This window comes from Cygnus olor (genome assembly GCF_009769625.2).
Source record: "Cygnus olor isolate bCygOlo1 chromosome Z unlocalized genomic scaffold, bCygOlo1.pri.v2 scaffold_123_ctg1, whole genome shotgun sequence".
In the NCBI taxonomy this organism is placed as follows: domain Eukaryota; kingdom Metazoa; phylum Chordata; class Aves; order Anseriformes; family Anatidae; genus Cygnus; species Cygnus olor.
Genome location: NW_024429069.1, coordinates 20,347 through 45,405, shown reverse-complemented (window position 1 = coordinate 45,405; position 25,059 = coordinate 20,347). Strand labels below are relative to the sequence as shown.

At 39.7% G+C, this 25,059-nt stretch overlaps 1 long non-coding RNA gene across 1 annotated transcript; it reads right to left on the bottom strand.

Moving 5' to 3' along the window:
• Positions 1 to 1,928: 1,928 nt before the first annotated feature.
• LOC121062881 lies at positions 1,929 to 23,793 on the bottom strand. The gene is made up of 4 exons (XR_005815716.1): positions 23,596 to 23,793; positions 11,521 to 11,608; positions 11,148 to 11,267; positions 1,929 to 3,347 (listed from the first exon to the last, which is right to left on the bottom strand). It is a non-coding gene; the product is annotated as an uncharacterized LOC121062881 (long non-coding RNA).
• Between the last annotated feature and the right edge of the window lie 1,266 nt (positions 23,794 to 25,059).

Sequence of the window (25,059 nt, the reverse complement as noted above, 5' to 3'; positions counted from 1 at the left end):
ACAGTACTCCCGGTGAGGCCTGACCAGGGCAGAGTAGAGGGGGAGGATCACCTCCCTTTGACCTTCTGGCCATGCTCCTTTTAATGCACTCCAGGATCCCATTGGCCTTTTTGGCCACCAGGGCACACTGCTGGCTCATGGCCAACCTGTCATCCACCAGGACCCTCAGGTCGTTCTCCTCAGAGCTCCTCTCCAGCAGGTCATGCCCCAGCCTGTACTGATACGTGCGGTTGTTCCTTCCCAGGTACAGGACTCTACGGCTGCTCTTATTAAACCTCATTTGGTTTCTTCCTGCCCAGCTCTCCAGCCTGTCCAGGTCTCACTGAATGGCAGCACAGCTTTCTGTCATGACAGCCACTCCTCCCAGCTTTGTATCATTATCATACTTGCAGAGGGTGGACACTATTCCCTCATCAAAGTCGTCGATGAAGATGTTGAACAAGACCGGACCCAGCACCGACCCCTGGGGAACACCACTAGTCACAGGTCTCCAGATGGACTCTGCGCTGCCAATCACCACCCTCTGAGCTTGGCCAGTCAGCCAGTTCTCAACCCACCTTACTGTCCACTCATCTATCCCACACTTTCTCAACTTTGTTAGCAGGATGTTGTGGGACACAGTATCAAAAGCCTTGCTAAAGTCAAGGTAGATGACATCCGCTGCTCTCCCCCTCCATCTACCCAGCTGGTGATGCCTTCATAGAAGGCAACGTTGGTTGAGCACACTTTCCCCTTAAATGAGATGTCAGCCCACAGTTTGTGGGGTCTTTGCATCCTTATGGTATACCTTCAGTTTATGGCCCTCCCAGTGGAAATCTTTCTCCAGAGCAACATCAGTGCTAATTGCAGGCTGGCCTGGGCTAATTGCAAGTTGCACTGACAGGATGGCAGAGTGTTCTCCCACACCACCTCTCCTGGTGGCTCTGAAGCCACACAGCCTTTAGCCATGGAGTTGCATGTGGAGCAGCAGCTTAAAGCTGTTGGGTGCGAGTTCCTCCCCGCTCTGCTGCATGCTCAGTTGTCCATTGTGCCCTGACTCTCCATATGTACCAGTCTACTTGTTGCAGACGTGTGGTCATGTTTGGCAGGTAAGGCTGCTGTAGCAGCATTTCTTTTCTGTCATTCACAGAATTGATGCAGCCTGCCCAGGCAGATAACTTGGAAGCTTCAGTTTATCCCAACAGCTCATTTTCTTCCAATATCACATATTATCTTTTTCAAGTCATTGCTTACCATACCGGAGTACACATCTTTTTTAAAATATGACCTATATTCTCTATTCTTGATTTTCTATTTGGCTGTGTACATATAGTCTGCTAGCCCATGCAAGACCAAATAATATAGAGTTTATTTGCATCCCCTCTTTTTGCCATTTATGATTGCTCCAATGTAAGCATGGGCCATAAATTTTAACAGTAGAAACTTTATGTTTCCCCTCAGGTTAATGATAGAAAATGTCTAATGAGAGAGGGACAAAGAACAGAATGTAGAGTGACTTCAGAAGGCACAATGGTTCTCAGATTACAGTTGTAGTTTAATGCGTATCAGTCAAACAATTTTAATCTGTGCGGGCTGCACTGATTTGTTTTCTCAATCACAAGTTTATGTTGCAGCATATGAAATTGTCTTCCAGAATTACCACATAGGGCTTCCATGTTTTAAACAACTGCTTATGAAAGGAAAGCAGGCAGACACACAAAATATTCACATTTTCCTGTAATTACTTTGATTCAGAGGGGAAAATTGTTCAGTGACTTTTAATAGACAAATTACCATTTTTTTTACAACCAGCTTAATAACATCCATTTATTTAAAACAAAACAAACAGAACCCTCTGTGGTGTAGACAAAATCCAGATAATGGAACTGCTGCTTGGATTTCCACTGGCTGGCTGGTACAGTCATCATGAGGAAGCAAGGAGTAAAATCGTAGAGGCAAACATAACTTTATTTATTTCATATTCAATAACTTGAGTCCTCTGGTTTGCTGAGATCATAACACATATTTGAACCTTTGCATCTGTACTACTTTACTTTCTGATTGCATTAATAGAGCTGCTGAATTCAATTAACATCTGAAACTACTTGGCTAGCCAGACATTACACAAATACTTTCAGGAGAATCTGAAGTCTTTAGAAAAATTGTAGTTTAGGCTTGTTCTTCCTAAAACGTGACCGATGCTGTGTCCCATGCCTCTAATTTCCATTAGCTACAGTGTGAGTAAGTCAGAGTCCTTGTAGCCTTTCAGCTAGTGCTAAAACTTTCTGGAACTATGTCCTGTAAGTCTGTCTCCCATCTGTGCTGGAAACTGAGCAGCTCACAGACGTCTTTATTTTTCTACAGGTTAAAATCTTCATAAACATTCTTCCCTGTTCTCTTGCCTTTCTCATCAATGCTGAAGTTGGTCACTTTATAAAAGTCTACGCATCTGGAAAATTTATATACCCTATGTGTAAAAGCATAGCTGTACCATTTCTAATAATATTGGAACTAATCAGAACTATTTCCCAAAAATCTGAGTGTGATTAAACAGAATGCACTGTGGAATTTTTCATGCAATTTGGGAGACAGTTCAAAGCACTGTCAAAGTAACGCTACTGCTTCAAAAAGAGCAGATGGGAAATGTATATTCAATTTCCACATGGATTGGAATGAGGAACTGAGCCAGCCCCAGACCAGCCCTAAGCTGGAGGCAGGATTGATAACGCTGTACTTCCAGGTATGTCTGTCTGATTGGCCTTTGCTTCCCCTATCTCTCCATCTCCAGTGAGAGTGCTAAGATGTCTGGTATTATTTACAGTTGTTTGCTACACCTGTCATGGATTCAGTAGAGATTTAAGTCTAATGCAAACCGGCACAGGTAGAATGTAAAAAGGAGAGAAACATTAAAACTTGCTTCTTGGTAACAGATGGCCTCCAACTGAATTTGGAGAGCTGTCCTAACTCTAGCCTGAGCCTTTCAGTGGCTCCATAGGAACACACAAGTTACATGCTGCTTAAAGAAGAAAGAAAGAGAGAAATCTGGTGGTTTTCTTCTGAGTGCTCATCACATCCATGAATGTTACTGGGCAATTGCTAATCAACCTCAAAACTTGCTACGTGCAAGCCATCATCACTTCTTTTGAGGCTGACGTGCGGTTTCTCAGTGCAAAGGTTTTGCAGAATCAAAAACTCACAGGGCAGGAGATGGATATAAAGAAGATTTAGTCTTTTGGTCATTTGGGCAGTGAGAACTCCCTCTTTCCTCTTATTCCTTATTCCCTAATTGTCTTTCCCCGGAGGTTGCACAAGTATATCCATCGCAGTGCTAATTTTGCATCTTTTGGCAGGATCTGGTATGATGCAGTCTACATTCCAGAAAAAGAAAAACACTGGTATTTATAATTGCAGTTTTGATGAGCTGTGTGGCAGCTAAAATCATTATGGGTGAAATCCGATCTCAGCTTTCAGACCACAGAAATAATGTGTCTACATTTAAGTAGGGAGGGGAACACTGATTCATATAAAATACAGCTTGAATCATACAAGAATGAATGCTTCTTGAAGGCTTACAATGTTAGGTTAATTATTTGCTTTTAGTATGCATTTTGATTTCCCGCGGGGCTAGGAAAATGTAGAAATACTGTCCTAACCACAATAATACTTGTCTTCACCATGTTTCTAGCCCACAGAAACACAAGAGATCTCCTTGAGAATCCTGACCCCAACAGACTTCCAGCCTTTTTCTCAGAGAGTAGAGCACAGGTAAGTCCAGATAACTTTCAAAGTTTGTATGTGTATTGAAGCCAGCTGCAAAATCTGTAGATGATGTAAATCAGTGTAGTCCCACTGATTTAAAAAGAGCTGCATCAACATTCACCAGCTGAGCATCTGGCTCCTCATCCTGACTCTTATCCCAAACTGTTCACTAAATATTTCACTGCATCTTTCTGACATTAATAAAGTTTTTCTTCGTACTCTGTCTCCTGCTATACTTTCTAAAGCAACTCTCTTACATGTGTTTGTACTTTGCAACTATCATTTCCATCTAATATCCATTATTTATATTTTAACTATCATGCTGTTTTTAAGAGTACATAAGAGCAATTTAGCTGGAGGTGGGGAAGTGCCATTGCTGTGTTATTGCTTTTGACACTGATCTGTAAGTGTTTTAAGTTACGTTGTTGCTGTGCTTTCATGTGAAAAAGTAGATCATTTTTTTCCCTCCACACGATACACAAGTGTTTTCTTAAGATATATGTAATTGCAGCCTAATACAATTATATTTACCAGTTGCTATACTTTGACATAGTAATAAGCAACTTTCCATTAAAATGTCTTCACAGTTTTGAAACACACTTTTTCTCAGCTGGTCTTACCCCTGTGGAAGACTAATTCATCTCATTTCATGCCCTAGTTACAATATGATTTGGATGGAGTTCAGGAACAGATCTCCCATTCTTAAGATCTGGATCCCAGAGCACAGCTCTCAAATTAATGTGAAGCATGTGGCTAAATCCCTTAAATGATTCTTATATCTCATCATTTTTTTTTTTTTATTATTCTTTTTTTTTTTTTTTTCCCTTTCTGGCTCAACTCCTACTGTTAATCAGAAAATGTGTTTTTTTTTTGTTTGTTTGTTTTGTTTTGTTTTGTTTTGTTTTAATAAAAAAAAAGTATTCAGTTCATAAAATAAAGAATAATGTGAAATCTAGATGAGTGGGATTGCTCTGATAGTGTTCAGATCCTATTTTTCCAAATTTCATTATGCACTTTGAAGAATTTACTCTGTACTTAACTCCGCACTACAGCTACATTAGTAACAGTCCATAAGCTAACTTGATTGAAGCTAGTTCAGTTGGGCTGACAAGCTTTAATATCCCACTTTGACTGCGATGTAGGCACACCCACAATGTGGGAGAGGAAACAGAAGTAAAGCAATATGCCCAAGATTACAGAGGGAGCCCGCAGCCAAGCCAGTGAGGAACTCTAGACTTGTGGCTTCAGGATCAGCGCCTTTTTTTCCCTTCCAGGAATCTGTAGGATGTGTTTTACCTTTCAAATTTGAGGCATAATGCAATTTATAGTTTTGGAATTTATGATATATTGTGTTTTGATTTCTCTCACATTCTGTCCTTTATTTTTTAATCACATGGAGGGTTTGCGGGTATTATCTGCCTTGCTTCTCTTACTGTGACCTGGGGATGTTGGATGCCTGCAGAATTTTTTTCTGCACTTTTTAATCATTTACACAGTCAAGACTGAAATCATTTCATGCTGATTTTTGTACTTGCTAGGCCAGAGGCATCACCGCACTACTGTAGTTTCAGGTAGTAAATAATACTTTTCTCCATTTTCTAGCATGATTAGTGAATTAGGCCCAGTGTTTATGTGCAATTAAAAAAGTGATAAAAAGATAAAAATAAACCAATCTGTAGTGGCTCTTGGGGCTAATAGGAAGTAGTAAGGAATCATCCTCACAGATTGTTTCAGTGTGATGTAATTTCACTGGTACTCAGGCACCATGGGAAGGAAAATGTTGGAAATACTTAAATACAAAGCTCCAGTTGATTTTAAGAGAGATTGCACATTAGAGTGGAATTTGGCCTTTCTAATTCACAGTGGTCTTATGATCAGACTCAGGCTGATTTCAGCTCCAGCTACACGCTCTCTCTCTCCAAGCGCTTGCTGCTGTGATCCTTTCCAGGATTGCACAGGAGGGGCATTCGTAATGCAGAGTGAGGCACTGTGGTTTATTCCCAGAGCTGCCATTGTCTACCTGAATGACCTCAAACAAGTTGCTTTACATCCTGAGTTTTTCCATCTGTATGGCACTTTGAGATCTACAGATGAAAAGCGCTATATAAAAAGGAGGAATTATTATGGATGTGGCATAATGAAGTTATTTGTTTGTAATCGGTTGCTTGTATCGCACAGTATGTTTATATTGCCCCTTTACACTTCACAGCAATGTTTTCACTCTCATCAGTCCTAAGAACAGGGAGGACGTGACTAGCAAGATGACTCATACAATCCTCTAGGATACAGAAATGATATCAATTATGCCTGCTAATCCTCATTATACCTGTCTCAGCCTTCTGGGAAAGAAAACTCTTGTTTCAGTCAGTCTTTTCTTAAGCAGTGGGAATTTCCCAAGTAATGTTATTTAAATACCAGCTCTAAATATCCATGCTAGTTCCCAGATTGCCATTTGTTCTGAGGGTACAAACAGCACAGCACATGCATTTCTCTGGATCAAAGCAAAGAAATGCCTAAAGGTTTAGTTTACTGGCATTACCTTGGTAGTTCTGACTCCTTAGTTTCCTCGGGGGGTTGTACTTGCAGCAAGCAGACAGCTTGGGAGAGCACAGGATAGGAAATATATAGTGCAAAGTAATGCTATTGCCATGCAACAGCAGACCTCGTTACTTTTATTTAGGGATGCTGGACAGACACAGATTTAGGTGGCAAAGTGTTCATATATCTACTTCCTAATTAACTCACTGTGTTACCAGCAATAGCAGAGCACTGAAAGAGATTCCATTAGCTGACAGATCTTACTGAAAAAAAGGAAGGGTGTGTGGCTCAGCAACAAATAAGACCTTCATAAAATTATTTTATTTGGATAGTTGCCTACTAAATCTCAAAAATAGCTGATATTTCCAACTGCCCCTTTGGTCACTACAATAATATCCAATCTCGTTTAGAGTCATTCTCACTAGGAGAATGGTTTTTCTCTCATCCCACAGGGGACCATTTCAGAGTCTGATACACCTCATTCTCATATCCATCCTTCTTTCTTTTTCTTAGGATTTTGGTTGTCCTAAAATAATTCCTTTCCTATTAGATACCTTTTAAATATTTATCCATGTGGCCTTTTTTTTTTTTTTTTTCACTTAACCAAATCTGACAGATTTAATACCTAATCTTACCTATTAAAATCAATTCTCCACACCCCTACTCCTTTTTATTTTTCCCTCACTGCTCCCCAGTGCACCTTTTTCTTTTTTCAGAATGCGTATTCCTAAAATATAGTAGAGTGTTGTGGATGGCATGATACCCACAATGTTTGGAAACAGATTTTTGCCATCCTGCCCACTGAGGATGCTACCTTTGCCTATGTAATCTACAGCTAAATTACCTATTTGTATGCTGTATCCTGTTTCCTATGCATGTCTAACGTTCTGTCCACTCTCACCTCTTGACTCCTCCAAAATGACTGGTTTCCAAATTCCTGCTTTCCACTGAATGTGTTTTCCCTTATATTCATATGCCTGCCTAAAGACTGACCCTTTATTTCTTTTCTCCTGTTCATTTTTTAAACCTCCCTGGATCCATTAATGCTATTTTATATCTTCAATATTTGCAACACTTTAATGTTACTTGGGCTCATATAGGCATTCTGCTATACAGCAATGCCTATGATTGAAAAAAAAAACCACACAATAATTTCAATTTATAAAATTCATCACAATGAAAAATACCAAATATGTTATCTTTGACTAAGTTTGGTAGTTTGCAAATATCGCACTACAAAAATCAGTAGCATCTTTCTTCTTACTACAGACAGTAACACTGGCATTCAGGAAGAAAATCTTCTGTGAAAGTCGTTTGAAACAGAGGTAATTTTCTGATGAAAGCTTTCTGATTAAGGAGTGGTTTTGTGAACATGCTGCTCCTGTTAATCTTCTTGGGACACTTCTCAAGCTAAAAGCAGTATGGTCAGACAGTTGATATGTCAATTGCATTTCATATTGAGAGATTTTAGCTTCTGGATATTTCCAACATATCCAAAACTAAAGAACGTTTCAGAAGTCTTTGTTAAAAAGGTTTGGGGAAAAGATCACATTGCATGCAGCAGCTGTTTGCGTGGATTACCTAGTCTAGCCATTCTGTCAAGGCTAAAAAAAATACTGTCTGAACGGCAGGGAGAAAACAAGTCACTGAAATATCAGTTAAAGTAAGAGCATGCTGCAAGCAGCATGGCTGAAGTTCCTCGGGGTTCGAGCTCCAGCTTGGACAATTAAGTGGGACAGTGCTAGACAAAGAGCTTGCCTGTTTATGGACTTTTTTGCATGGAAAAATATTTCATTGCAGTGTAGATCCTTCAAATGTGTTGTTTTTCACTAAATATTGGTGATCAAATAAAAGAAATCCATATCATGCCTTAGAGCTTCATTTTATGTAATGGTAGGACATGGCTTTCTTGGGCTCTCTATGATCTTCCAGCACATTTCCTTCCTCCCTTCCTCCCTTCCTCCCTCCTCCCTCCCTCCCTCCCTTCCTCCCTTCCTTCCTTCCTTCCTGTTCTTTCTTCAAAGAAAAAAAAAAAAAAAGCAAAAGGCTTCTTAGAGGTTTCTTTCTTTACCATTCTGAAACCTGCTAAGATGAATATTTATTCTCAAAGTCCTCAGCACTCTATTTTACTCTCAACTTTTCATTTTTCTTGAATCACTGTCTAGCATCCTGGCTTCCATTTCTTAGCACTGGCTACTCTCATTTTCATGGGAAAAACAAACAAAACAAAACATTAAATTGATCACAGGATTTCTGCTGCAGATCTGGACCATCTGCGGTAATGAACTGAACATACGATGATGACAAAGCAATAATTAAAACATGCCCAGTGACAGTCTGTTGACCCTAGATAGGACATTGGTGTCTCTGTGGACCATGTGGGAAATTTTTCTCTTTTATAGTTGTTAATTAGTCAGCAATACAGTCATCAGAATTAATAACCACTAATGAGGATTAAGAGCAGATGAGCAGCTTTGATTCAGACTGTTGTTTTTTATGCTCTTTATTTCCTTTTTCATTTTTCTATGGAATTACCTGTTTCATTGTGTACTACTTGCAAAAACCCTACTTTTACTCAGATAATAGAGGGGTCGTGGCTTCTTGGAAATCAACATAATTTAAAGCAGTCTTTGCAACTTCTTTTCCTCTTTAAACCCCTACCAAAGCTTTGAAAAGCCCTTAATTTACTCACTCAGGTCACTTGCTTCCCCTCACACACGGATCTGATTCATTCCCCACTGGGAAGACACAAACACAACTCCCTTCTGAGTCACTTAGTACTACTTCTAAGTTGGCTGGAGGAAAGTAAAAAACTCAAGAAGAGCTCCTTCCATCAGAACATGACTGTTTGATATGTTGAAATGACGAATGAGGCTGATGACCCTCTATAGCTGTGACGATGTGGGGCTGATCCACCAAAGGGTCTTATCAGGTCTATGAAGCTGGTAGCAATTTAGTTGCAGGAAAAAGTGAGCACAGAGCCACTTCACTTGTCTTTTGCAAAGTTTAGTAAAAAGTGGCACATTGGTATTTTCCATGAGCCACTTTCTGAACTTGAATGGTCTTAAATGAACTGGCCGCAGCCCCAGGAGAAGCAGGAAGGGCACTGCCTTGTGCAGGACCCAAGGGCTCCAGTCTTCTTTCCTTCCATATGAGGAGAATCAATTTATATGGCTTTTCTCATGTGAACGTAGTTAATGTATGCGAGGATTTTTCAAGTTTAGACCAGCCTTTAAGCTTTCTGAATTTACGTGTTGCTGGAGATTTCCCTGTGGACATTCAGATCCATTGAGAAAAAATGCATTAGTAGGTTTTTAAGTAACCATCAGCAGGTTTATTTTTCATATTAGCCTTTTGTGGACCCCTCACTCTATCCCAAGCATCCACATACAACAGTATTAGCACGACTGGACTCAGAAATAATTTAATTCTCACCCTGATTGTATCTGATTTTAGATACTGGCACAATGTTGCCAATTAAAACCAAACCACTTTTTTTTCCTTCTTGTCTAATCCTCAGCATTATGCTCAGGAAATCTCATATCCCTATAAAAATGATCTTCTTTACCCACTGATGAACTGTATGCACAAAATCAGTTATTTTCTTAGAAGTGCATTTTGATCAACTCCCTTTTTGAGATTTTTGGGGCACAGATCATCGAAGTCTCACTGGAACTGTCAAGACACGTATAGATTTCCCTCTTATTGTTCATTACAAGATAACATAACTCTAAATCGGGCTAGTGACTCACCTCCCCCTGGGGGGCTGCAGTTATAAGAGAGTTAATTATTCACCTTTCAGCCGTGGAAAGATTCCATGCAGCTGTTGGTATTGGTCTGGCTTTTCTTCAACCAACCACACCTACTGAACATCAAGGAGCTTACAGGGGGAAGGGGATGGGGCTGGACTGCTTTTTTTTGAACTGACCAGGCAAGATCCTCATCTGTATGTGACTCAATAACTCGACTATGAACTCAGGTTTCATGAATGTGGAGAAATCTCCCTGAACTTTCACTTACCTCCCTGAACTTATGCTCCCTCTCTCTGTGTTATAAAAGAAACCAAACCAAACAAAACATATTTTGTACTGGACATGGCTAGCATTCCCTGATCTAATCTGGTCTGCAGTTCACATTTTGAGTGGGAGGCATAGGTAATATTAAGCACCACTCGACAGGACATCTCTCTAGGTCTGTATTTGCATGTGTTACGTCTCCTTTTTTCCCTCTCCTCTTGCCCCTTTGCCCCATTATCTGGCCACCTAACAACTCACCAAGCAGGAAAAAAAACAACCTGTGTTTTAATTTAATTTGCAAGCCACAGGCACTTCTGCCTACCTGATCTTTGTTCAAAGATACAAAGCCCCTCCATTCTGCCTCCAGTTGCACTACACAAGTTCCAGCACAGGTAGTAACCCCTCATACACACAAACACACATGCACACACGCCCTGCATTGTTTTGTTCTTCCTATTTCTGTCCTTGTCAGCTGTGTCTGCTTTCACTCAGCACTTAACTCTTTCCCCATAGGCACCAAACCTAATGATTGTTTAATGGCAAGCAAAGAACCAGCCCAAGGAGCAGAGGTCAAAACTTAGGACTTCTCCCAGGCACTGGGCTGCGTAAACATGCTTTCTCTTGTACTCTGCCTCTTGGTCTTAGACCCCTTCCAAGAATGCTCAGTGACAACAGCTTTATAAAGACAACCATTTCCTACACAGCAAGCTGCGGTTTAAGAGCTAGCTACTAAAGCATTGAGAGAATGGTTGAAAGCATCTGCCTTTGGGAAATAGTTTTGAGGAAGATGGTTGCAATGTGAATAGAGGTGCCTTAGTCACAGTGAAAAGTATTTACTATTTCCTACTGGCAGACCTGACCCCAGCCGAGTGTCTTCTGTAAAACCCATTTGTGGTACTTTTGCATCTTCTTGTAGGAGCTCCCATGTCAGTGCTGTGTTCGTCCCTTCAGTCACACCACCTCTGGACTGTATTCCTACACAGGCCACAAAGCAAGCATAAAGAGGGACAATTAAAGTGGTTGTTAGAGTAGGACAATACTGTATGTAGCTTTAAACAGAGCAGAAATCAATGTGAAGACTGACTTTACAGCAGAGCATTAAATATTTCTTTTGGACTCATATTCAATCCTGTCTCCCAAATCAAGGAGAAGGGATTTAAAGGTAAGTCTCTCATATTCATATCACATCCCACCAGTAAATTAACTATATTAAGGTCTGCAAACTTACCGGCTGGGTGGAAGGTCTCACTTCTGGCTGCTTTTTGTGTGAGGACTGGTCCCATCTGCTTGCTCTGAATGTACCTGGCAGCTGGGCCCTGCATAAGGGGAAGAAGGGAGAACATTTTTAACACTGAGTTGAAATGGGGTTCAAGCAGCTCAGGGATATCAGAAGTTTTACACCTGGACATAGCCCTGCTAACATGTGAAGATGCACCTGCCCAGGGAATTTGAAGCTTCATGTGATACCTGTATATTATATTCAAATGCTTAGCTTGGTGGGAAGGTATCAGAATCTCTCTCAAATCTATACACATCTATACACCAGTACAGGCTGGGGACTGACCAGTTGGAAGGTAATTCTGCAGAGAAGCTGGGGGTCCTGGGAGACTGCAAGTTAACCATGAGCCAGCAGTAAGCCCCTTGTGACCAAGAAGGCCAGTGGCTTGGGGTTCATTAGGATGCGTGTTGCCAGCAGGTTGCGGGAGGTGATCCTCCCCCTCAGCTCAGCCCTGGTGAGGCCTCACCTGGAGTATTGTGTCCAGTTTTGGGCTCCCAACAAGAGGGACATGGAGTTATTGGAGTGAGTCCAGTGGAGGGCTACTAGGATTATTAGGGGACTGGAGCATCTTATGATGAAAGGCTGAGAGAGCTGGGCCTGTTTAGCCTGAGGGAGAGAAGGCTGAGAGGGGATCTTATCAATGTATATAAATATCTGAAGGAAGGGTGTCGTAACAATGGGGTCAAGCTCTTTGGTGGTACCCAGAGACAGAAGGAGAAGCAGCAGGCGCAAGCAGAAACACAACAAGTTCCATCTAAACATAATGAAGAGCATTACTGTGAAGGCTGGCTGAGCACTGTTACTGTGACTGAGCACTACACGTTGCCTAAAGAGGTTGTGGAGTCTCCTTCTCTGAAGATAGTCAAAAGCCACCTGGTTGTGATTCTGTGCAACATGCTCTAAGTGATCCAGCCTGAGCAGGGGGATGGACTAGATTAATTCCAGAGGTCCCTTCCAACCACAGCCATTCTCTGATTCTTTGATAGTATTCTGTTTACACAGGGCCTACACATGGCTTCTTGCCATTCTGGCTTTATTAGTTGTATTTACTGCTACTATCTTCTGTTTGTAGTTTCAGTGTAACCTGTGAGGAGAAGCTGAATCTGAACTGACTGTTAAATACTTATAGGCACTTTTCTACAAAACGCCCTTACAAATTCATATTATATCAGGACACTATAAAACACCATCTGGTAGCTTGCTATTAGATCACAGAATCATAAAGTCATTTAGGTTGGAGAAGACCTTCAAGATTATCGAGTCCAACCATCCAGCTAATATAAATCCACCCCTAAACCATGTCCGTATGTGCTCATCTACACATTTCTTAAATACCTTCAGCAATGCCACCTCCACCATGTTCCTGGGCAGCCTGTTCCAATGCCTAACCACCCTTTCTGTGCCTAATCACAGAAAGTTTTAAAGAACAATGAGGTCTCCCCTTAGCATCCTTTTGCCCAGACTAAACAGAGGCAGTTCCTTCAATTTCTCCTTATATGTCTTGTTTTCTAGTTCCTTCACCATCTTTGTTGCTCTTCTCTGGATAAGTTTGAGCAACTCAATATCCTTCTTGTAGTGTGGGGCTTAAAACTGAATGTAGTACTTGAGGTGTGGTCTCACCAGTACCACATACAAGGGGACAATCACTTCCCTAATCCCAGTGGCCATTCTATTTCTGATGCCTGTCATGATGCCATCACCCTTTTTGGCCAACTGGGCATACTGCTGGCTCATGTTCAGCTGGCTGTTGACCAGCACCTCCATGTCCTTGTCTGCTGGGCAGCTTTCCAGCCACTTTTCTCCAAGCCTGTACCTCTGGATGGGGTTTTTATGATCCAAGTGCAGCACCTTGTTGAATGACATACAATTGCATGCAGCCCATTGATCCAGCCTGTCCAGGTCCCTCTGCAGAGCCATCCTACCCTCAAGCACTGCACTGCTTACTACCCAACACTCCCAGTCAACTTGGTGTGGTCTGCAAATTTACTGAGAGTGCACTCAATCCCCTCATCATAATCATTGATAAAGATATTGAACAAAACTGTGCCCAGTACTGGCCCTGGGGAAAACCGCTTGTGACTAATTACCAACCAGATTTAATTCCATTCACAATTCTGCTATCACAGATTATAATATACAAATATGGAGGATAGCATAAGTTGAATCCCCCCTCAGAATGTGTCTACAGAACTCAATATCCAAGTTGCCATAAAAAAAATTTTCACATAAGCTTTACTGTAATCTCATTTTCTGTTCCACATACATAGATTGTAGAGCATTTTTCTAAGCAAACAGAAAAGTGTATATGGAATATATAATCCTCTAGGAAAAAGAAATTAAAAATGATCTTATTTGTATCTATTAATTTTATGCTTTAATTGGAAGTTTCAAACTCCATATAAAAGCCCATATAAGACAGATGAACAGAAAAAAATAAACTTTCTTCTCCAGCTGAAATAATTAAATAATCATGTTCCCCATATTTTCATCATCTGGAGCAGGCTGAGGATCCAATTTATGAAAATACTTAAGCTCCTGACTGTCTTTAACTTCTTAACTGTCTTACTGTCTGTTTAATGCCTTAACTGTCGAATTCTATTGATTTCTAAGGAGCTACTCACAGCCATATATTTGTATATACATGTACATATGTATAAATGTATATCTATACATACAAAAGGTATATACAACACACATATACACACATAAATTTGAATATATATATTAGTACACATCAATCTACATTAATGTATTTGCAGAATTTGAACATTAAAAAAGAAATTGACGCTGCATTTCAAAAGGAGGAATATTACTCATCCATTAGAAGAAGACAGATTCCCAAACATTTTAGACCACCACAAAAGTTTCATGATCTGCATTTCTTGTAGAGAACAACTGTTTCTTATTAGAAGTACTGAAAAGGGACCTCAAATTTTTGCAATGATTCTGACTTTTCCAAGCCATAAGCAGACAAAATTGCCAATCTGATAGTTTTCACTGTTTTATATGGTTGTGGCTGTGACTGTTTATGAAATGTAATTTGGGAACCACCAAGTATACAGGCATTTAAACCTTGACAGAAGGTCCATGTGACCAAGGGGAATTGTGCTTTGTGTTATCAGACAATGTATGGAGCCACTATTACCTCTTTTTCTAAATTTCTTCTGCTAAAAACACTTCTGCAATAATGCCAATATGAATTGAATCAGTTAATGATGGTTTGAAAAGATGACTGGGAGAACTAGCACTTTTTTTTCGTCTTTTTACACCAACGATTGCTTCAAAGTGTGGAATTGGTTTATAAGACTGCTACATTTGACTGCATTTGTTAAATTCAACATCTTTAGGAGTCAGCTGTGCCCAGTGCACGATATAAACAGTCTGTCAGGTTACAGTAGGTGTCTTTATTACCCTTTCTCCATCAACCCCCTGTCAAAGGGGTAATCTTGCAAATCTTTCCAGTAGGGTCCATAGACAGTTTAGATGTTCATGCAGACCTTCTGACTCACTCACTAATTGACCTGTGCAAAGGCCAAGGTCTTAGTCTGAAGAACTGGAGTACTTCTGATTGAAGTTTTCCATCAAAGAACTACCAATGGTCATCCTAAGTGTCCTGTTTAACAACAATAAACCCAAACTTATCTTGCTTCGAGGAAGTAGAGATTATCCACAATGACTCTCCCTTGCCAATGCAAGAATCTATTAAAAATTTTTCCTGGCATTGACTTTCACAGATAAATATTATAACTCTAACTGTAAATAGTGACCAACAAATACTTTCTCTCAGTATAGACTTCTGTCATGTTTCCTTTAATTGCTGCCCCACACAGGCTAAATAAGAGTTGTGCCTTCTATTCCTGCGTTTCTTATAATCGATGCAAGGTTTCCAACGAATTGATTGTTAGAGACCTTCCAATCACACTAGAAATGAGATCTCTACCACAGGCATCTCTCTACAGTGACTCAGTCTTGATGTATTATTATTGAATAACACTATAATAAGTAATAATAACAATAAAGTGATAATATCAGGACTGATAATAGTAATAGTAATGATAGAAGCAGTTGTAACAAGAAGAAAAAAAAAAACAATAAGCAATAAAGCACCTGTAATAAAATAAACCTGTAGGTTACTGAAAAGAAGCATTCAACTTGAGCATATCTGAAACCAGAAATTCTCAACCCAAGAGTTGCTCATGTCCCAAACAGACAGTGGAAGAACAGTAGAAGACATTTATGAAGCACTTAAATCTTGTTTTCTGTCATAATTTTTTCTATTTGCTCTTTGCTTGCATGAGAACACAGTGTTATGGTATGTACCAGGGTTGGTACCATGTTTAGTATGGGGAGATTAGTAAAACCCGAACACAGATGAGCAAAGATGGATCCATATTGTCATTTTGAGCAGTACAAGACTGTTGTGGTTTAGCCCGGCTGGCAGTCAAACACCACACAGCAGTTCGCTCACCCTCCCCCCTCCCTCTCCGGGATGGGGGAGAGAAACGGGAAAGTGAAGCCTGTGAGTTGAGATAAAGACAGTTTATTAAGACAGGGAAAAGAATAACAATAATAATAATAATAATAATAATAGTATTAATAGTAATAATGTGTACGAAATAAGTGATGCACAATGCAATTGCTCACCACCCGTTGACCGATGCCCAGCCTATCCCCGAGCAGCCGGCCACCCCACCTCCACCCCGGCTAGCCACCCCTATATATTGTTCAGCATGACGTCAGATGGTATGGAATACCCCTTTGGCCAGTTTGGGTCAGCTGTCCTGGGTCTGTCCCCTCCCAGCTCCTGCTGCACCCCTAGCCTGCTCGATAGCAGGACAGAGAGAGGCTGAAAAGTCCTTGGCTTGGTGTAAGCACTGCTCTACAACAATTAAAACATCAGCATGTTATCAGCGCTCTTCTCATTCTAATCCAAAACATAGCACCCTGCCAGCTACTAGGAGGAAAATTAACTCTGTCCTAACTGAAACCAGGACAAAGACTAAGCACAGGAGTTGCGATAGCTCTGATACAAAAATCTGGGAGGCTTTTGGGAGGTTTCAAAATACAAGTGCTAAGTTTCATACATCTCTACTCTGAATATCAGCAAACATAAACACTGGGCTAAATCATAATTATGATGCATGTTTCCCTCCATATATATTTATTTTATTATTGCAAATAAATATATGTAATATATATTCACACACGTATATTATTATTGTTATTTTATTTCTTTTAATTATTGAGTTGCACGGTGAAAAACTTGTTTAGATTAGCTAGACCGGTTTGATTAGAGATATCACAAGGACCTCCTCAGTTATGGGAGATGGCAAGCAGACAAAATCAATCTTTCAAGACTTACAGGTAGGTCTATAGTGCTAGTCAGGATGTGGAGGCTGTAAGCATGAATATGGAACCAAACCTAAATTAATCTCGTAAACTGTGAAGATGTGCTGACGCAGAGTTTGGTGCAGAGTTTAGCTATGCAAACCTGTGTGGGACCTTCTGTGCTTACTGCCGTGGGTAACACATCCTGAAGTTAACAATGCAATGATTTCACTGTTGCTGGTTCAAGTAAAACATAGTCTATCAGCCAGCCAGGGCATGACAGGTTATGGCTGGGGAACATTGCATCCCAGTGATCCTCATCTAGCACAAAAAAATGGTTGGAAAACAACAGAATGGCCCAAAGTTACACCATACAATAAACCTGTCCCGACAGTCCTTCTTGGGGAGGAAAAAGTGTCTTGGACTTATTACTGCTGCATCTCTTTTCTCAGCTGGTTCAGGCAACGTCCAAAGTTCAAGCAAGTTTACCAGAGCCCAAGCCCACTGTGAAGATGCAATATCAAAAAGAATTAAAAGCTGCAGTACATTATGTGCATTACAGTCACTGTAGCCTGACGTATCATTTTTCTTCTGCCTTTTTAACATTGCAAACTAAAAAAGAGTGCAGTGTTAAAATGCTCAGAGTTACTGAAAACTGCAACGTGGGGTTTGTTTAGAAGGTTTTGGAATTGTCCATCCACACCACACATTTCAGGGAGACTACGTGCAGAAGGATCAGAATGTTGCCAGTTTTCATCAGGTACTTTTCTTTTCCCTCCTTTTTGCTTCTTACTCGCCCAGTTCTCGCTACCCTAGCATCTTCTCTTTCTTTCTTACACTTTCACAAGTTATTTTTCTGCCCACATACATTTTCTTGTTTTTAACCACAGTGTATATTTGCTGAAGCTTGGACAGTCCCGGCACACTCGAACATGGTAAACATGACATTTCACAATGCTTGTTACACTTGGATATAGAAAGCATGATATTTCCTGAATAGTCAGTTTCACTAAACTAAACTTTGTGGAGTGGAAAAAACAATAGCTGCAGAAATGTAGGTCACACAGAAAGCTTTTTCTTCCACTTGTTATTGGTGGAAGTTGTTCTTCTTGCAAAAGATTGTTTTCACCCTTCTGCTGGGTAAGGAGAGAAACCAGAAGTACAATAGCCAACACATTACTGTTCTGCAGGGAATATGGCATCCATATACGTCTGCAAGACAACTGTGAATCATGCATATATTAACAGGTTGCAAAAGATTTATCATGTTTTTAACTGATGTTGAGTTCTCAGAAACAATTTCACAAAGACAGTTGTTCAAGATTGCTATGTTTTAGTTTGCTAGAGCTTGCTATAAACATTTTCTTTCTAGTCTCCTGAGTTTCATTTCGTTTTTTGTGTTTGCTCAGAGTCACGCCAGCCAAAACCTGCTGGATTTGTCTGATGTGAAACTGAACCACTGAGAAACTTCTGAGCTTTGCAGTCACAAGCTGGAAGAAAATCTGGACTAAGTGCTGTGTACAGTTCTGTGCAGGCTGGTGTTCACTGGCCTTCTGTCTTTACTGCACTATTGGAGTCCTGCATCACACAGTCACCAAGAGCTTTTCTTACCTTGAGCACACAGAGCACAATGGAATTTGCAAACTTTTCTTACAGGTAATCATCATCACATTTTCTATGCTTTTGATTTTTTTTCCTACTGTTTTGCAGTAGAGGTGCATTAAAATGCCACTTTTCAAGACTAAGGCTATTGCTAAAAATAAACCCTAAAATAAACCTTGTTACTTGAAAGGATTCCCTCCTCCTTCCTATTGTAAAACAGGAATAGGCACACAACTAATCATAGATTAATGTTTGGTTAAGTAATAGTGAAAAATGATAAATACAGAAGCAATACAGGTTGTTGCATCTAATCAACAGTCACACTAGTTATAGCATAACTAGTTACAGCATAACTAGCATAAATGGTCTACATTTTACAGGCTGAAGCTCTAGGGATGTTCTATTAAAAAAAAAAAAAAAAAAAAAAGTTAAGAGAAACTGGAATATGTTCCAGGATATTTATGTGGCTTCATTTTTTAGAAAAGTGAAAACTTGCATTTCTTTTCAAAATTAATTGTCCCCAGAGAATGTTCCTAAACAAATGCTAAGTTTTTAAATCAGCAGTTTAAATGCATGAGAAAGGGAACATAAATCAGAATAGGATCAATATGAAATACGAGGTGTGTGTCCACACAAGGCACAGTCCATATTGAAGATAGCTTCTGAAGAAGGGATTCACCTGAATACATAGTGCTTTACTGCAGCTGGAGGTTTTCCTGGATTGGCTGGGCAGCCTGTGCACCCCTCCTCCTTTCTCCTTTGTCTTTGATTCAGTATTGCTCTAGCAAGAGGCAGGCAGACTGAGAACAGGAGATAAAGACCTACCTCCAAGAAGAGCCTTCACGTATCTGGATGCTTCTTATTCTTCTTTCAGTATAATGCACACGTTTATTCCTAACATTCTGTATATCATAAAAGTTTAGTAATTGTTTGCACTATAGATGTATGCTGTGTCTGGCTGGGATGGAGTTCCCTTTCCCCACAGCAGCCCATACAGTGCTGTGCTCTGCACCTGTAGCTAGAACAGCCCTGGTATCACACTGGTGCTGTGTTTGTTGCTGAGCCGTGCTGGCACAGCACCAAGACTGCCTCCAAACCCCCCAGCGCCTGCAGGCTGGGGGTGGGCAAGAGGTGGGGAGGGGACATCGCCAGGGCAGCTGACCTGAACTGACCAAGGGATATTCCATAGTGTGAGATGGCACACTCAGCAATAAAAGCTGGGGAAGGGGAAGGAGAGGGACAGCTGTTGTTGTGAAGATGTCTGTCCTCCTGAACAACTGCCATTGCAAGGTTAAATATCCTGATGGTTTTTGAAAATTCCCAAACTCTACCTTGTCTAAGAGCAGAAGCTTTCTGTATGTCTCTAACACAGCAGAGCAGTCAAAGTGGAGCCATTTTGATTCTGCAGGTGTCAGGTTGAAGGGTCAGGCTCAGAGGAGGTCAGGCTGGTGGACCACCTTCAGAGCTTCCCAGCCTATTCCTTCCCGAACTTCCAGTCAAATACAGAATGGTCTGATCACTACCAGCCTACAGAGCTGCTCACAAACGATGAAAAAGACTATAACAGTAGGATTCTGGTAGCACTTGGTGCTTGGGCCTTCCTAAATATATAACCACACACAGACCTGGCCCAAGTCATATAATCAAGATAAGATGTGAAGAGACAGAGTAAGGGAAAATTAAATATCATTAAGGAAAGGATGGGGGGACAGGTTCTTGAACCTGCCATTATTTAGTGGTAATTTGGTAAACTTATATCAGAACACAAGGATACATGAGGTATAGAGGGGTATCACAAGGACAGAGAAGGTAATAGTTTTGCTTATCAACATACTTATTTTCTATTTTCTTAAATTAACAGCTTAGCCTGGTACATAGAAGTGATGTCTCAGTTTCTGCTTTCTTTCTAAGAAAGACAGTAGGCTGTTCCAACTTTGGCGGATTATGAGTTTTTCAGAAATAATCTACATCAAAGACTGTGTGACTACCTTCGCAATGAAAGCAGATTGGGCCTTAGATCTGAAAAGTGGAAAAACTTGGAAAAGAGGAAGGTAAGAAAAATACTTCTGTCGCCTTGTTGCCAATGTGCTTCTGGTGGTACACTTAATGAAGGTAAACAAGGATTTCCAACATTGTATATTGTGCATCTTCTGAGTCCATTGTGTTGAAAGTGTCTTGGCAGTGAGAACCAACTGTGGGATGAGTTTTAAACTTTAGTTGGAAGAAAGTACAGATAAGAGCTGTACCAACAAATGCTTTGAAGGCAGAAGAATTCCTACCTTTTGTGGCAAATCAGTCTCTGGAGTCCTGCTTAGAGGTGGAATATTTTCTGGACTATCAATGAAAATATCTATTGTATAACCTATAGTCATTCCCAAGAAACAATTTGTACTTACTAAGATGTTAAGCCTAGTTCAGTTTCCTTGGAAATCTAAGAAATTCTTCGGAAATCTAAAAAATTCTTAATAATCTTCTGTATTTATCATTCTGATCTTCATTACAGTTTCTTTGCCAAACATAATACAGACTCAGAGAGCAATAGAGTTAGCATTGGATGATAAACCTTTGTTGAGAATTGTTTAACACATTGCTTCTTTGCAGCTTTGGCCTCAGCCAGTTTAAACAACATATGCCTGATCACGGTTCTGAGAGATGTAATAAGAAAGCCTTTGGCAACAAAGATGAGATTATTTTAGCCAGGTTCTTTGGAAGCAAAAGATGTAGCTGAGAGATAGCAAGTAAGCAAGAGGCCCTAAAAAGCAGTGGCTGTGTTATATATCTATTTTATTTATTTATTTATAAAGATCACCAAAAAGGAAAATAGATAAATTTGAAATTTCAATTTGGAAAAAAAGTGCTCTTCCAAAACTCATGTGGGAAGGCTTTTATGATGTGTTTTCACTAATGTTTTTATGACAATGACTTAAAGAATGATAAATGAAATCCATATTCCTCGCTCTGAAAACAATTTATTTGCAGAGTTAATACTTTTCTTTCCAGAATGAGCTGGTAGAAATATGAAAACTGAAGTGACATGCTTTTAAAGCCTTCTAGCCAAACTTCCTCATGCAGACATATATATTTCACTGTAAATTCTTGAAAGACTAGTGGATTTAGTTATGTGTATAAGAAATGTCTGGCAAGTAGAGTGTCTCGGTACACATGCCAGGTGGAGGAAGGAAGCCCAGACTACAGAAACGAAAGAAGAAAAATACTGAATTTTGGACATTGAGCAGGGAATGAGAAGACTAGATTTCAAGCACTGCCTAACCTAATGGGCCTTGATCACTAATGGGAGCTCTAGCCACTTTTCTAGAGCAATTAAAAAGTGATGTAGGAAAATAGTAGATGACAGCAATCTCACCACACAAAAAGATTAGAGTAATCTGTTTCCATTGCTAGGGAGCACCACACCAACAGTGTGTAGGTTGTGATGTAAGGGTAGATGACACAACAACTACCTACACACAGGCCAGGGAGCTATAAGGACACTTGACTAAGTTTTATTCTGGAGGCCAGAATTTTCTAATGAGGCAATCAGAACTTCCTAGAAATGGTGAAAATATCTCAAAGCCAACTTTGTGGGATACTATGTCTTGGCAGAGATCTTATATTGATTTTGCAGGGGGGAATTAGTGAATATGCCTAGCTGCAGTTAATGCTTATTCCAGACAGCCAAAGTGGTATGTATGACAATGGTTTTGGCAGCTAAGACAATAGGAAGTATACATATTGCATGTGATTTTGTATAAAGAAGTCATTTGGGACTGTGACAATCATTTGGGATTATATTTTTTTTTCCTTCTGGGTAATATAAGATTTTATCCAAAGCTTACCATTGCACACCACTCATTAGCAAAACTCATATAAAGTAATTAACAGAAAAATACACTTAGAGCCCTTAAAATATTGCCAAATTTACTGCTTTTGTATTAAAATATTTACCAAACACCACTTAAAGGTAAGTATCACAGATCACTAGACAGAAAACATTGTCAGACTAATTCTTTTAAATGACAGTACTGCTTTAGTTTTATACGGTAAGACCAGATGCATCTGGAAAAAAAAAAAAAAAAAAGAAAAAAAAAAGATAAAAACTCAGTAAGAAAGTCAGAAAATAAGTTCCTTAGGGATATGTAAAACATGAATACTTTATTGACCTGCTATTACTAGGTAAAGGCTCTCTTCTTCTTATTTGCATCTTGGACAGAGGCAATTTAGGGCTTAAAAACACTGCTGAGCAGAAATACTGACATCAAGTGTATCATGTAAGAGTAAATGCTACAGTGAATACAACAATTGTTTAAGAAATGTATGAATATTCATTTCAAAACAAAACACACAGATATGGACTAGTCTGCAAAACTCCTAATTGATCAGTGTTGCAGTCTCAGAACCTTCAGCATCCATCACATCCTTCATGGGGGCTGCAGCACAAAGCACTGATTTGGAATAGTGGTCTCTGAAGGTGAAGAATTCTCATTTCAGGAACTTGTTACTAAGCTCCTTACTGGAAGTGATCAATCTGAACCCAAACTGACAGTGTTTAGATCAAACCATAACCTGTTCCAGGAACATGTTCCGTCCTAGGAAGGATGTCTGTGAGTAAATTCCATCAAATTAAAGACTATAGGATGTAATTGTTCATGCATGACTATACATATTGCTAAAAAAGAAGGTTATAAATACCTAATATATGCCTGAAAACAGTTTGAAAGCATTCAAACTGGGATAAATTACTTCCAAGCATTCTTTGATTTAAATGCCCACACAATTTTCTTAATCAAAATTAAACATAATTAATTTTGTAATTGTTATAATTAAAGATTTCTCATACTGTATTAGCTGAATCAGTCCCCAAACCTTACAGAGATGCTTCACACTCCTCCCATTAGTTTCCTTCTTAAAAAACAATCAAAATTCATTAATACCATTAGGTAAATCCTGGATTACATGATAAACCTTGAGTGAAAGCTGTCTGGTGATGTGCTAAAGAAATACATGAAAGTCAGCCCTTCATAGCCGCAAGGCAGGTTTGCAGACAGACAGTCCTTGCAAAGAAGAGTACCGTTCTTGTCTTTCTCTTCTCCTTACCTCCTACGGGATTTGGGCTCTGCACTCCCATTAATCACACTCGGGTAGCTGCATCTCTGCTGCAGAATCTCCTTCCCTGTGGCTTGGACTTCCTGAACTCACACTTTGTTTCTACTGGTTTAGATTACACTGTGACTGCTTGTAAGTCAGTGCAGAATGAAGCTGTTATTAGAAAGAGATGCTCTTTCGATTCAGTATTGCTCCAGCAAGTGGCTAAAAGCAGACATTTAAACGTGCAACAGATGAATGAATGTGTCTTGGGATAAATATCTTATGAACTGGAAATCATCATTCTGTCCTTTCCAAACAACATTTCTATCTGCTTATGTGGTGAACTCCTGTGGTTTGTGGGCAGCTGATTTGGTAGGAGTTACGAAAAGCTCACAGATAAAGTTAGCATTTAATCTTCATTGCCTCACAGCCTTTATACAGATGTTCATTCTTACATATTGCATGTATATCAGTGTACATGCTGTATTTAAGACCAAATGTCTATGTAAAGACTGCAGGGTAATCAACATTATATTTTGAAAGCAATTGACACCTTACAAACGTTAAATGGAACTGTCTCAGACTTGCAAAGATCACAGGGAGGATACGGTGAATAGCAGGCAGATGCTTTTGTTTTTTATATTGCAGTATTCTGGAAATTCAGATATACTTATTATACAGATATGTTATTCTTTTTTTTTTTGGTTGTTCTGTTTTGTTTTGCTTCGCTTCCTTGTTTTTTGTTTGTTTGTTTTGTCTTTGTGCTGTTTTTCTCTTCATGTTGACTATTTGACTATTGTAGGTCTCCATATGCCTTCGGGATGCTATTCCTGCTGCTTCATACTTATCCAGATCCTATCAAAAATTTGATTTGTGTGAAAAATTGCTTGAAATGGAATTTTCAGAGACTTTAGTTTCTCGCAGTGCAAAGCAGCATCTAAGGAGATTTTCAGGAGCTCCAAAAGCAGTTCAGAATCTAACTTCTGTTAAAAACTGAAACTCAATGGGCTTCACACACATTTCTGGGTATTTGCCATTCCCTTGACTACCCAACTCAGCCCGCCTGTGCTTGCTTATGGGGACAGTAGGATTATCCAGCATGCAGAGACATTAGCAGCACAACCAGCTTCATCATGCACTTGCATACGTTGAGAGATTCAGTTCATTATTGACAGTAAAACTTTTTAGGTACCCAAAGGAAAGGGGAGGGTGTAGCAAAGAAGACACACTGTGCAACTACTATGTTTACTTAACGCTAAGCAGAGACTCCTGTTAATCTGAAGTGTATAATTAGGGGACAATGGTATCAACATCAAATTGTAAAGTTGTATTATAATGCTTCCAGTGTCCCAGATAAATGAGGAGTTTCATTAGCTTTACTTTTGGCCTACAAAATATAACTTGAGCTGTTTATGTATTCTTTTATGAATAAAATTTTGGATCTTATCTCATTTTTAGAATGATTCATTCTTA